The sequence below is a fragment of the Macaca nemestrina genome, chromosome 6 (genome assembly GCF_043159975.1).
Source record: "Macaca nemestrina isolate mMacNem1 chromosome 6, mMacNem.hap1, whole genome shotgun sequence".
NCBI lineage: Eukaryota > Metazoa > Chordata > Mammalia > Primates > Cercopithecidae > Macaca > Macaca nemestrina.
Genome location: NC_092130.1, coordinates 115,595,011 through 115,607,545, shown reverse-complemented (window position 1 = coordinate 115,607,545; position 12,535 = coordinate 115,595,011). Strand labels below are relative to the sequence as shown.

General features: G+C 35.6%; 1 protein-coding gene across 9 annotated transcripts in view; it reads right to left on the bottom strand.

The window, feature by feature from the left end:
• Positions 1–12,535, bottom strand: part of LOC105499433 (phosphodiesterase 4D) — a 1,582,997-nt gene that overhangs the window by 924,562 nt on the left and 645,900 nt on the right. The gene's annotated exons all lie outside the window — the stretch shown is intronic.

Below are 12,535 nucleotides of genomic sequence, written 5' to 3'. Positions count from 1 at the left end.
CTATAACTTTTCTAAGTTCCATTTTCCAGGTCTGCATCTAGAGAAAAGGGTATATTTCCCACGGACTGTTGAAAAGATTAAGTGAACTGTGATCTGTGCAAAGCTTCTAGGGGTACCAAGCCTCACAAATTAATAAATGATAGTGCTGAGGAAATATGATAATGATGATGATAGTGATGGTGATGATGATGATGATGACAATAATCTACTGAACATTTCCATTTGTGTGTTCACTAGCAAACTCTTCAGCTTTCTTCCCCTGACCTGGTCAGTGCTACCATCACTCACCCAGACGGCTGAGTACATACCTTAAGATTTCCATCTCTTTATTCTTTATCCACCTGCCTTTTTGTAATTGATTGCTAAGAATGGACAAACCTAGCCTAATAATATCAATCTATTTATTCCACTGCTCTAAGTTATGCCTCTATCTGCTATACTGGATTTGTATCACAATGTCTCAACTGGACTCCTCTATCTTCTGTCTTGCTTTATTTTTATTCCCCCACTATGCTACTACCAGAGGAATCTTTCTAGAGGACATTGATTATGTTTCTCTTCAACTTAAAACTCTTGTATGTGAGGAACAATTGGGATAGTGTATGTCAATGCACCTTCCTAGGCTTTTTAAATAATATGTATTTATGTCAATGCAGTTTTCATAGGCTTTTTAAATAATGATGTATAAATGGCTGTTCTTAGTGTTATTATCTTGGAAAGATGTAGAAGTTTTTATCTCATGGAAAGGGAAAATTATTGTTGCATACTTATCCTAATACTAAGATGAAGGGACAGGAAAAGGATAGGACAACAACAACAAAAAAACATAGTAATTGTTCTATACATTAATGGCATTATGAAAACAAATATTTAGAACCAAAAATGCATACATAGAACCACAATATATGAAAATATGTATACAATCCTTGTTTGAGAGAAAGTATCTTTGTTTATACCATATTTACAACTCTACATGAAAACACAATACCTTGATTCTAAGAAAATGAAAAGTTAAAAAATTATTCTTATCAGGTGTGGGTCATAAGAATAGTCATCCTAGAGAAACAAGCAAAAGAAAGACAATGAGGTGTTTATTGTTGTTGCTGTTTTGTTTTGCCTGCATGTTCGTTTGGTTGTTTGTAAGAAGTATATCAAATGCAAAGGCTTGTTAAGTGTGATTAACAGATTATTATGGTATCTATGCAGGTAGAGTTAACCAGAGGTAAAAGCACATGGTAGATATTTTTAAAAACATACAATTGATAAAAAGGATAAAAAAGCTTAGACAATAAACATACATGTTCATAAGTGCAGCAATCCACCATGGCACACGTAGCAATCCACCATGGCACACGTATACCTATGTAACAAACTTATACATTCAGCACATGTATGTCAGAACTTAAAGAAAAAAAAAAAAAAGAACAACAACAACAACAACAAAAAGCTTAGATAACTTTGCTGGGCGTGGTGGGTCATGCCTGCAATCGCAGCACTTTGGGAAGCGGAGCTTGAGCCCAAGAGTTGAAGAGCAGCCTAGGCAACACGGGAAACCTCATCTCCAGAAACTTCGTCTCCACAAAAAATATAAAAGTTAGCTGGGCATTGGTAGCATACACCTCTGGTCCTAGCTACTTGGGAGGCTGAGGTGGGAGAATCACCTAAGCCCGGGACAAGGAGGTTGCAGTGAGCCAAGATCACCCCACTGCACTCCAGCCTGAGTGAGCAAGATTCTGTCAAAAAAAAAAAAAAAAAATGCTTAGACAAGTTTCCAAAAGGTTTTAAAGATGAAGCAAAAAAAAAAAGGATAATTTTGCAATAATAACACACCAGCACCACTCCCCAAACTCACCCCTCAACCCCCGACACACATCAGTTTTTGAAGAATTTCCAGTGATGGACAGGTACAGAAATAATTAAGATTAGAAAACCAAAGGTGGAAAGGCTGGTATAGTAACTTCCTAGTTAGAGAGAGAGGGCAGGACAGGAGAAGGGGGGAAACTAAAGTCCATTGTCTTTATGATGTCCCCAAGAGGAAGTAGTTTGAAGTGTTAGTTTTCATCTTTTTCTAGTGAGTTGAGAAAATCAATTTAACTAAATTAATGCAATTAATTAGTGGTGGCCTGAAATGCAATATATCTACCTATGCTTTCACAATCAAAAAGCATTTGTTATGCTTAATGTAATGACACAAGTGATCTATCCACAACACTGCAAATTTCCTCTGCAGATGAGTGTTTTTCAAATGTTTGCCTTACCCAATATTTCAAACTTTCCCCCACTCAAACAAGCTAAAAATTACAAAGAACAAAGGAAAACAAAATTGTAAGGTTTTAAATTTACCTTAGGTGTCCAAATATTTATGGATTCTTATTTATTTACTTACTTATTATTTTTTCAAATAGAGGCACGATCTTACTATATTGCCCAGGCTGGTCTTGAACTCCTGGGCTCAAGCAATTTGCCCACCTCGGCCTCCCAAAGTGCTGGGATTACAGGTATGAACAACCGTGCCTGGCCATGGATTAATTAATTATACTTTTCGCAAATACATGTAATTTAAAAATTACTTTAATAGCATTAAGTCAGTCAGTCGACAAGATCTATCATTTCCACTTTAAAAAAATCTCTCTTAAATTCATCTCTTTCTGTCCATCCTTTACTGCCACAGTATCAGTTTTCAGACTATCACCATTTATCTCTCATCTGGTTTACTGCAATAAACACCTAAATCACACCTTTAATTTCTTCCCACTCTATGGTCCACATATCTACTAAAGTAAGTTTTTGTTTGTTCGTTTGTTTGTTTTTGATACGGAGTATCGCTCTGTCGCCCAGGCTGGAGGGCTGGAGGGCTGGAGTGCAGTGGCACGATCTGGGCTCACTACAAGCTCCGCCTCCCGGGTTCACGCCATTCTCCTGCCTCAGCCTCCCGAGTAGCTGGGACTACAGGCGCCTGCTACCAAGCCCAGCTAATTTTGTTTGTGTTTTTAGTAGAGACGGGATTTCACCGTGTTAGCCAGGATGGTCTCAATCTCCTGACCTCGTGATCTGCTTTCCTCGGCCTCCCAATGTGCTGAGATTATAGGCGTGAGCCACCGCGGCCGGCCCTACCAAAGTAAGTTTTAAAAAATTTAAAGCTATCCACATAATTTCCCTGCTTAAAACCAGTCAGTGCCTCTCTTAACATCTTATAGGGAATTTAAGGAATCTTGATCAAAGCCTTATTTCCTCTTCTTCCTTTTCCTTGCCAGCCCCATCCTACACAGCCTGAACTCCATATATATTGAGCTACTCTCTTAGGCTACTGTCTTGGAAAATATTAACCATTAGATACTACAGTTTTTAGCTATCTACTTAAACAATTTCTACTGTTTAATAATCAGATGGCAGTCATATTCTGTTAAACGAACTACTAGTGCACATTTGAGGACACTATCGTATTTCCGTTTGGTCTTCTATCATTTGAAATTTGTAATTTGTTTGCATTTATTTTTCATAGGCAGATTTGTATAATAGAAGATCCAAAATACTCATTAATTAACTACATCAAATATTTAAAGCAAATGCTTAGACACAACCGGCATCCAAAGCAATAAAAAGGCTGCCAGACTGGTTGAGGGCCAACACTGCTATATGTTACTGCTTTTTTGTTGTTGTTTTTAGAGATGAAAGTCTCGCTCTGTCACCCAGGCTGGAGTACAGTGGCGCAATCTCTGCTCACTGCAACCTCCGCCCCCCCAGGTTCAAGCGATTCTCCTGCCTCCATCTCCTGAGTAGCTGGGATTACAGGCGCATGCCACCATGCCCAGCTAATTTGTGTATTTTTAGTAGAGACGGGGTTTCACCATGTTGGTCAGGCTGACCTCGAACTCCTGACCTTGTGATCCACCCGCTTTGGCCTCCCAAAGTGCTGGCATTACAGGCATGAACCAGTGCTCCTGGCCTGTTATTGCTTGTCTACATACTCCCACTATGTCCTCATTATCTACTTTATGGGTTAAAACATTTCTGACATTTTTTTCCTTGAGGCAGGGTCTCACTCTGTTGCCCAGGCTGGAGTGTGCAGCACAGCACGATCATAGCTCACTGTAATCTTGAACCCCTGGGCTCAAGCGATCCTCCTACCCCAGCCTCCTGAGTAGGTGGGACCAATCAGAGGTGCACGCCACTACACCCAGCTAATTCTTGTATTTTTTGTAGAGACAGGGTTTTGTTCTGTTGTCCAGGCTGGTCTGGAGATCCTGAGCTCAAGTAATAATCCCGCCTCGGCCTCCTAAAGTGCGGTGATTACAGGTGTGAGTCACTGTGCCTGGCCTGAAACTTTTCATGAAAAAGATGCAATGACAAAAATTCAAAGGGGTATCTTGTTCATTATTGTCAAGTCAATAATCTAATTTGGTCAAATCAGTTAAAACAATCTCTGGGGAAACATTACACTGAACTTGCTTGACAAAGTTACTTTAGTGGCCCATCTTGTTATCTCTTAAAGCTAGCTAAGGAGATAGAAATGTTTAAAAGAAAGCATTTTTGATATATGACATCACAAAGCATACTACTTCTTCAGCATCTTTTGTATAATTAGTAAGACCAATGATCATTATGTTTGAGCTCATTGGAAATGAAATTGCATTCTACCAGGGAGTAAATGGCAATGCATTTGAGTCTGGGGTCCTCATGTCATGACTGCCACTAAAAACAAACACACACAAGTTGTTTTCCCTAAATAGATTTTTTTTCTGCAATATTGCAATAGTGAGATTATTGAGTGTTTATGTGACCTGTTATTACTGTGTTTTAATTTTTTGTGAAATATTTCACATTGATAAAATATGCCATGTCAACAGAAGTAATGACTATCTAACAGCTTCCACATCTTACTACCCTCAAAATAAAAATAATACATCAAGTTAAAAAGGAGCATTTATGAAATTATAAGTGCCATTTTGCCAGGATGATGATACATACTCTTCTTCTTATGAATGTTGAGGGTATTAGATCATTTTGAACTGGCAATTATTTTATCAGTGAATAAATTTATTTATTTTTACTTTTGGGTCTTAATGTCATGCGGAACTACCAGATGCCAATAACAGGAGTAGCTATGGGCATTTTATATATGTTTAAACCAAGTTAACAGAAACAGGATGAATTGAGCCAGAATATTTATAATTTATTAATAAATGTTAAATAATGCATAAACACAAATAATCATAAAAACACAAAGTAACATTGACATTAGTATCTAATGCCTTTATTGTCGTTTTTTTATTTGCCATCTCCTTAAATATAACTCTTCTGCAACATCATCATTCTGGCAATCCATGGTGCCACTTCTTCACTGACTTCCTGTCCTTTAGGTTTCTTTCCAGAGATGATATTTGTATCTGTAAACTCAAGTGTCTTTTACATAATGTAAATTGTATAGCTATTTCTTAACTCTTTAACAGAATAAAGCACATGGTAATTTGGAGTTGTTTTCTACTTCCCTTAATGGTACATTCCTAACTTTATAAAATTGGCAACTCTGGAGTTCAATTACTTATTAATAATTCTTTCACTTCAAGCAATGTATAAATACTGTGTTTGAATGTGAGCAAAATTAACACAGTCATTGTTTTCATAGGAGTTTATAGTTTGGTGAAAGAAACTGGCCTTATCAATGATTATACAATTAAACATGTAATTGAAAATATAATAAATGATATAAAGGAGAACTATATGGTATGACAGATTTGGGAGATCTGAAAATACTTCACCAAAAGAAGTAATGCTTGAATCAAGATCTGAAGTATGAGTAGATGTTATAAAAACTAATGGGTGTGGAGGAAAAGGCATTTCAGGCAGAGGAAACACGACATAAAGAAGCACATAATTCAACACAAAGTTTGGCCTATCCCATTGAAGCCTTGAACATCTTTCTGTTTCTCACAAACTGTGGGTCTGTTGATTTATTTGGATATTTCAGCTATTTATGGCAGTTTCTGAGTTGTTAATATGAGTATGGGTTTCTTAGACCATATTCTACATGAGGGACATCATTATACTCTATTACTTTCCAAACATCTGATAAGAACAGGGTATTTATCCATGTTGGATGATCTTTCTTCAGTGTCTATAGTAGCAACGGCCATGACGAGTAACAACATGATTTCTGGACAGTAGAGACCCCAGCCTACTGATCATTAGACAAGAACCTGGTCCTCAATACAACTGAAAACCCAGGTGGTGGGAATGATTGAGTGGGAGTAAAACAAAAATGTGTGTATAGAAGAGTCTAAACTTTTACTTTATGTTTTAATGATTTAAAAATACCAACACTGAATTCTCCTTTCCTTTTTTTTTTTTTTTTTTTTTTAAATAAAAAACACAGAGTCTTACTCTGTAGCCCATGATGGAGTTCAGTGGCACGATCTTGGCTCACTGCAACCGCCGCCTCCCAGGGTCAAGCAATTCTCGTGACTCAGCCTCTTGAGTAGCTGGGATTACAGGCATGTGCCACCATGCCTGGCTAATTTTTGTACTTTTTGGTAGAGACAGGGTTTCACTATGTTGGCCAGGCTAATCGTGAATTCTTGGTCTCAAGTGATCTGCCTGTCTTGGCCTCCCAAAATGTTGGGAAGTGATCTGCCCGTCTTGGCCTCCTAAAATGTTGGGATTACAGGCGTGAGCCACCATGCCCAGCCTCTCTTATTCCTTTGGTTCCATTATATCACAAATAAGGGAGACCCAATTTGGGCTGGTGTCCCAGAATTCTGAGCCATACTTGAGAATTAGGTTGGGCTTGCTTGAGGGCTACATTACAGGAACAGAGCACATCAAAAAGCAATATTTGAGCAAGAAACTAAAATAAGACCTTATTTTTTAATCCTAGGGACCGGAGAATACATACAGCATCCAAATCAAATTCGGGTATTTGGATGAGAACAAGAGGTTGAATGTGGGATACAGGAGAGTGAGTCTGGAAGAATTCCCCAAGTTGAAGAATGCAGCTTCTTTTAATGGTGCACACTTAGTGTTCAGTCCTAAAGAGAATGCCCTGTTAAGAATGCTAACTAGGGCTCCAGTGCTGATAAGATTTTCAATGAATGGAACTTAGACAACAGGCCATCAATGTGTAGTTTTGTAAGAATCAGTCATAGTTGTAAGAAACATTCATACCTATTTCAAACTTTATAAAGTATAGAAAAATTGTTGAAACTGTAACACCATATCACATAGCATCCTTATTAAAAAACACCACAGAGAAATATTTCTTTTAATTCTCAGAGTTAATAGCAATATATTTTACCAAGCAACTCATTTTTTAACTTACTGATATATGAATCTTAAACCAACAGTGTTCCCTTCCTTGGATTAGTTGATAGGAAGCTCAGAACGAATCTGTGACTCATTTCTATCCAATTACTCAGGAATTTATGAAATACATTTTTCCTTTCATAGTTCATACTATTTTCATGCCGTTGTCTCTTCTCTTTGATGTCCTCATGTTTATCTTTTACTAAATTGTTTTATGAAACACAATCCTTTGCTTTTTTGGGGGGATAAGAAACAAGTGAAATACAAGTGAAATATATTAAATGAAATAAGTTGAAAATATTGTTTTACAAAAGGAGAAAATACATGATTTTTGCTTATTATAAAAACAACACATGCTCATTTTAAAGGAAATTGAGTAAGAGAAGAGAACACAAAACAAAATCAAAGACCTCTCAAAATATCCTCTCTTCACATACCTGTAACAGTTTGGTGGTGTTTCCTGCCTAGACAGAATATATATGTATTCTCTCTCTGTGTCTCTCTCTCTACATATATATATAGTACTGTTTCTGTCTCTCTCTCTCTCTCTACATGTATATAGACATATACATAGTATGTATATAGACATAAATATATACACACACACACATATATATACACACACATACTCATGCCACACATACACCTACACACATAACTACAAGCACACATGTACACAGACATAAATACGTGTAAATATAAACATGCATGAAAACACATGGGTAAATGATACCATATTCTGTCATCTATTCTCTAAATTGCTTTTTCCACATAACAACTTGTAGAGTTTAAAATTACATTTCAATAATTTTAATACATGCAGCTCTCAATACAGATATATCATCATTTATTTTACAATTTCTGTCCTGAAAGATATTTGGGTGGTTCCCAGATGTATACTATTATATGTAATATTGCAATATAGTACTTCTTTGCTCACTTATTCAATTATATTCTTAGGCTAAGTTTCTAAACATAGAATTAATGGGACAAAACTATGCACATTAAAATATTACATATTATTTGATTACCCACCAATGTTTTCCTGATTTATATTTCCTGATTTCCTGATATATTGGTCACTGAAAATGTACATACGAAAGTGGCTATGTCTGTACACCATTTCAAATTCTTTTAAATTATTCAACTTTTTCTGAAATGATAGACAAAAAATTAAATAACATTGATGTTTCAGTTTTTATTTCTTTGTCTGTTCGTGAGGTAGAAAAACTTTTCAAATGTATATTTGTCATAAATTTTTCTTCCTTTTTGAATTTTCTGTTCATGGCCTTTATCTGTTTTTCTCTTAAGTTTTTAATCTTTTTTTTTATTCAGTGCTCTTTATTACAGTATGAATGAAGTTAGGATCATTTTTTATTTCCATAAACCATTAAACACCTGTATTAAATAATTTATCATTTTCTTGCTGATTTGGAATGCTACCTTTACTAAACCCTAAATTTTCAATATATGCATGAGCCTTATTCTTGACCATTTATACATTTGGTTGAATAATGGGTTTATTTCTAAATTATTATCATGCTGTTTGAATTAATAGCCTATATAATATGTTCTGCTATCTTATAAGGAAAAACAGTCTTTTTATTTTTTCAAAACATTCTTTAATATTCTTACATTTAAACCAAATTTTAAGTCAAGTAATCCCCTAAAATCCCACTGGGGATTGTTATTTTTAAATATGTATCTGACTTTATCTGTCTGAAGTGTTGCATTTTTCTAAAATCCCATTTCAAACTGCTTACTTTCAGTCACCCCAGTGATAATCTTACTCCACTGGTATAGTATGTTCTCATAATTTTTCCCTTAGTGAATCAGCCAATAACTTAGCTTTAGAACATGGTGCCTTAAATTTTGTGGATAAAAGACTCATTGAGAACTAGATAAACATTCTCTCAAAAATGTGTGCCTACCTCCAAATGTAATGAATCTTGTAGAGCCAAATAACCCAAGGTTAAGAATTTACTCTATAGAGGCACTTCTCTAAATTTACAAAGGGGGCTTTATCCCATCAGAGTTATTTTCATTCTTATGTTGTTTTTTTCATAAGTTAGATCAAAACTGTTATTTCTCTTCATAATATTATAATTTCACTCTGTCTTCATAATCTTAACTCAAATTATAGGCTGCTTCTTCTCATACTAACATATACTCACAGTATCTCTTGTTTCATCACAGTGCAATAAAAAAGATCACCAGACCTTTTTGGTTCAAGTACAAGTTCTATCTTTGAACATGAATATGTGTCTATTTTTCTGAGATTCAATATTCCCTTCCATCATCTATAAAATGGGTAACATAATCACTAACTCTGTGTGTTTCAAAGAGATTATTAAGAAAATCAAATATATCCTGTCTGAGAGAGCACAAACTAAAAAGACAAGGTTTCATTATTATTTCCACATTTCAAAGCTCATCATTTATTAAAAATCTATATAAAACCATTCACTGTGCAAGGTCCTAATGTACCTAATGGGGGAAATATATAAAACAAATAATTAAACTGCAATTGGTAACTGCTAGAGTACAAATAATACACAAAACTATGGGAAAGCCCAGAAAAGAAAAATATTTCCACTTTGGGAGATTGAGGCGGGTGGATCACGAGGTCAAGAATTCCAGACGAGCCTGGCCAACACAGTGAAACCCCGTCTCCACTAAAAATACAAAAAATTAGTCGGGCGTGGTGGCGGGCGCCTGTAGTTCCAGCTACTTGGGAGGCTGAGGCAGGAGAATCGCTCGAACCCGGGAGGCGAGCTTGCAGTGAGCTGAGATCGCGCCACTCCACTCCAGCCCGGATGATAGTGTGAGACTCCATCTCAAAAAAAAAAAAAAAAAAAGAAGAAGAAAGAAAGAAAAGAAAAATATTCCTTCTTTGTGTAGGAATATTCGCAAGAGGGTAACACGAATTGAGTTTGAAAAGATATTCATGAGTGTTCTGAACAGGTAAAGAAGGGGTGTTGTAGGGCATAGGGAAAGCCTAGAAGGAAGAAACAGCCTCAGCAAGAAAGAGAGGTGTGAAAACGCACAGAGAATTCAGATCATGGCCAGAATTTAAGTGTGATTATTTCATGGGGTTTACAAAAGGGGATAAAAGTTAGACTTTCTGCAAGAAAGACCGACTGGGCTAACATTCTGAAGAGTCAAACTAAGAAATTTAGACTTTATCTTGAAGGCAAAGAGAAATTATCTTAAGATTTAGAAGAAGAAGAAGATGATGATGAAATTGGTAGCCTGGGGTGTTAAAAAAAAAAAAAAACGGAGTGAGGAGAGATTGGAGCTAGAGATCACTTACAGACTATTGCGATAGTTTAGTGAATAGAGGATAAGTGCTTGAACGAGAGAAGTGGCAAGGGAAAAACACAGGAGTTATTTCTGAGGAAGATTCAAAAGATCTTGGTGGTCTTTGAGATCCAAAGTTAGGGGAGAGGAAGAGTCTAAGAATGCCACAGGCCAGAGACAACTGGATGAATGTGATGCCTCATGTTGAGACAGAGCAATAATTATAAATGCTCATTTAAATGACAAAGCAAATTTTATAGAGTTCTCAATCTCCAAAGTGGTATGGTGAGGTTTGGGGCAATGGTGGTATGTGTGAATATACAGTCCAACCAATTTAGCTGATAAGTTTTAAACAATAAGGTAAAGTGGCTTATTCTCTGAGAAAAATCAGTTTTCTTATTTTTAAACGTAGAAAAATGTTCCTCAGGGTAAAAATAGCCACAACATCTTTTGAAATATAATACAGTGCTATTTGGTATAATCCCTTAGCAACATTGCTGTTATGAGCCAGTACTAGCAGCATTCAAGTTATAGACTCACATATTGCATATTTCTAAACCTGTAGATGGATAATAAGCTGTGAGAGGGACATAAGTTTGTCCATGATAGACTTCAGACATTTAAATAATTAGCAAAATCATAAACAGAATTAAGTCTTTTTAGATTATTATCCTATTTGATCTTTAAGGACTCTTCTCAAGACATCCCTCCAAACCCACATTAAAGTTTAGAGATAGAAATTAGTAAGCAAGGCATCAGTGTGTGTGTGTATGTGTGTGTGTGTGTGTGTAAATGTATCCAAATTGGAAAGTGAAAGAATGTTTGTTTTCTGAAGTCATCTCTCTTGTGCCAATATTTGAATATTCCACTTACTCACAAATGTTTTCTAAAAGTAATTTTCAAACTTTTGGTTCAAGGCTATAACCTGGAAGTTGGGGATACTGATGGTTAAAAGATGGCCACAACGTGTAAAATGTAGGTAACTGTCAGCAGATATGGAGGATATAGTTTGTAGTTATGGTTTGGGCAGTAAACTAGTTGTTTTAAGTAATTTAACCCTTCAGGACACATGTTTCTTCAAATGTAAAAGATGGACAGTGGTGGACTAGGTTAGTTTAAGCCTCAGTCCCTTCTCTTCTCTACATTCCATAATCTTAGAGAAATGTGTCTTGTTGATGTTGTCAATTACCTGTTTTCATGCTACTGTTCCACATGTGGGCAACTGAACCCAGATGGTCCAATTAGAATAAGGACTTAGGAACATTTCCTGCTTGGGGACTTGTTCCTATCTTTTCCCTTCTACCTCTTCTGCCCGCCACCTCCCATTTCCATGAAACACAGAAGGTACATCATTTTAGAATCAAAATGTAAGAAGGTGATGGATTCATTATGTTTTTCTGATTAATCAAAGGCTTAGAACACACTAGCTGATAAAGTATTAAATTAAGTTACCAAGACAATATTCTATTGGAGGCAAATGAAGAAAGAAAGATTCAAACTAGTTTCGAAAAAATTAAAAAGTCTAACACTGTGTTACTGTGTTGGCAATATGTAGGAAATGTAAAAACTATACATTTTCCTTGCATTTTTTTACTATTTAAATATCCTTAGTGTCCTTACATATTAAAATTTAAAGATGTCAACCTTATGTCAGTTTTCCAATGTGTTTTCTTTTAAAGATACTGTTTCCTAAATTCAAATTAACTGATGTAGACAATCTGAATGGCCAACTTTTCAACTAATTATTTTGGTAATCTGAAATCTAAATTTTACATCATGAACTTAGATTACCATTCCATCCTTTAATGAAGAAAAAATTACACCAATAACCTGAAAAATCAATAAACAATAAATAGCTTTTATAACCTAGCATAGAAAAATGAAAACCTAATTTCTTTTATTATTTAAATATTATAATATGTTTTCTTCATTTAAT